The 2,632-nt window shown below is 44.4% G+C and overlaps 1 protein-coding gene across 3 annotated transcripts in view; it reads right to left on the reverse strand.

Annotated features, from left to right (window-relative positions):
• Window positions 1-2,632, reverse strand: part of JAK2 (Janus kinase 2) — a 107,837-nt gene extending 105,205 nt beyond the window's left edge. For 2 of the 3 annotated variants that reach the window (XM_015570522.1, XM_006773839.2), the window contains exons 1-2: window positions 2,565-2,632; window positions 2,122-2,203 (exon numbers count right to left, since the gene is read on the reverse strand). The gene's annotated coding sequence lies outside the window, so the exon portion shown is untranslated. Of the gene's footprint in view, window positions 1-2,121; window positions 2,204-2,509 lie in introns of all 3 variants that reach the window. The other variant, XM_015570523.1, reaches the window with a different exon arrangement.

Genomic DNA, 2,632 nt, shown 5'->3' on the forward strand with positions numbered 1-2,632 from the left:
ATAATAATAATAATAAATAATTGTAAAAAAAAAAGAAAAAAAATAATGGTATCAATAATTTTGGTGGAGAGGGGATCCATTAGTGACCAACATTTTAAAAATGCAGTTTTTCCATTAACTAAAAAATTTTTAAATCAGAAGAGCCAACCAAAAGATAAAGCAGAGGTTCTCAAACTTTCTCCATTTAGGGAGTCCTCAGTCTTAGTAATTTTTTCATAGGCGCCCTAGGCCAAAAGAAATGCTTAAGCAGGTAGGTAGGTTCAAACCACCTAAGTATTAATGTCCTTAAAACGTAGTGTTGGGCACTGTACAACTTCTCAAACCTTGGAATTAAATCGGACATCACATTCTCCTTGCCTGTATCATTAATTTTCATGCACTATTTGCTTTTTATCACAGCAACCTCTAAAAACACAACTTGGCAAAGACATGGCATTGTAGAAAGGAATGTGTTAATTTAATGTTAAAACTATGAACTACCTCAAACAAATAGTTCAGGCCTGAGTTCACTGGTACTGTGGGGCACCTCACTCAGTGCACAATTTGGGAAACTGGGAGCAAAGGGAAGGGGCCTAAAAAGAGACCCAAAAAAATGCAATGTGGGAGGAGCAAAAGAAAGTTCTTAGCATAATTAACCACAAGAGGGCAGCACAAAGCTGGTGGGGACAGCACAATGTGGGAGGGGGCGTCAAGGAGATGAGTACAATCTTTCCATAAAGAGATTATAAAATCCCTGAACCAGTAAGACCCAAAAGTCCTTTTTGTCCTTTTACTAAAGAGGAAACAATACTGGTCACTGGCAGATCACCTTATGCAGAGTCATTCTGTCCTTCTCTGAGTCTCCTTGGCCTGTCCAGCCATGATAGCAGCCAAGACTTTTATAGTAACCAAGCAATGTTCTACTTTGCATGCATATTCTTATTCAATCTTCACAACAACCATAAGAAAAGTGAAGCTCAATGAGATTTTAAGTAACACAACACCAGGATTCAACCCAGACCTGACTTCAAAGCCAACGCTGTTTCCTATTCTGCCATCTTTCAGCAATACAGCCAGGTGAAGGTAGAGAAAAGATATCAGTTCCCATCCCATACCTGAGACACTGTCTCAAATCAAACAATGGTCCTCCAATATCCCCCCTTACTATTCCTTAAATAGCCTCTAAAAAAAACACTATAAGCTCCAAACACAGGTCATTCTACTAGAGCAAAAACAAGCATCATATGCTTATATAGTGGAACTTTCCTATACAGGTAAATACATGTACTATTAAGGCAAGTGTTGGACACATCCAGTTTGCAGATATGTTTGTTATACACTAACACATATGTACGTATACAAGCAAATGATTCTCGCACTTTAAGTGGTAAAAAGGTGAAGAGAGTGGGGAGAGGGAGACCAAAGGTTGATTATCCACCTTCGAATCTGCTGGGTGTGATATCAGAATATTTGCAGTAGCCCAACAACTCAGTAACACAAATCTATTATGAAACCAAAAGCAATCGTCACCTCTCTTATTCCCACTTCTTGCTTCCTTCTCCACATTTCTCCTTCCCACTATGCATGACACACCTTAGCTGCTTCATTCAGAAAAAAAGAAAGAAAGAAAAGAGTTTCTCCTGTCAGATTAATAACCACCGGAAAGCAAACGGGGTAAATTCAACCGACACAGCAAACTTAGGCAGATAAAACCATCACAGGAAGCATTCAATGTGGCAGCAGAAACCCCAGCAACAACGGCTAACGTGATCTCTCAATAGGTATCTCTCAGTCCTAGAAAATGTTCCTCTTTGAAAGATCAAGACTCTCTGGCTGCTCGAAGAGAAAGAGTAACTGACAATGTGGTGTGTTTTTTTCTGCAAAGCCACGTTTATTTGTATAGTCAGCGGAGAAAGAAACAATGAATGCTTCTTAAAGGATCCCAGAACAACAATAAACAACCCCCCGCCCCCTTTCCCCAACATACCCTCCCAGACCAACGTTAAAAGTTCAGCTCTGCCATTTTCAGAGGAGCAAGAAGCCACGAGTCCTGCCGGTCTACACACGCTCCCCACCTTCCTACCCTCGCACTCGCGGCTCGCGACACCCTCACCTTTCCAGCAGCCAAGATCGCATACCCACCTTCGCGGGAAGGGGAGGAAGGGCCTCTTGTTCTGCAGAAGGAAAACAGTTCACATCTTGTTCCCTTGACTGTTTCTGAAACCTAAAAAAAAAAAGAAAAGAAAAGAAGTTACTACCGCAGAAATCCAGGGGAAATGCTCGTTTCTTCTCTAGGCTGTTTGGGTGTCTGGAAGATTTTAAAGAGGGGTAGTGGGCGGTGGGGATCGGGCGCACATGAATGCAAAGAGCAACAGCAAAACACTCCGTCGTTTCCCCAAGAGAACGGTTTTCCTTGCTGTCAAGTTTACTGCCACCAGCGGTGGGGGGGAAGCGGGGACCCGGAGGTGGGAGGGTTGGTGGAGACACCAGGGCTGTCCCCACCCGGGGAGCAGACGGCAATGACACCCACCCGCTGCTCGGACCGGGCGACGAGGACGCGCCCCCAGACCCCAGGCTGCTCCTACCGGGCGCCTCCGGCTGGCCGAGGTCTGCGAAGCCCCCGCAGCGGGCACGGGTTCGGGTCCGAGCGTCC

This window comes from Myotis davidii, unplaced genomic scaffold, assembly GCF_000327345.1.
Source record: "Myotis davidii unplaced genomic scaffold, ASM32734v1 scaffold547, whole genome shotgun sequence".
Lineage (NCBI taxonomy): Eukaryota > Metazoa > Chordata > Mammalia > Chiroptera > Vespertilionidae > Myotis > Myotis davidii.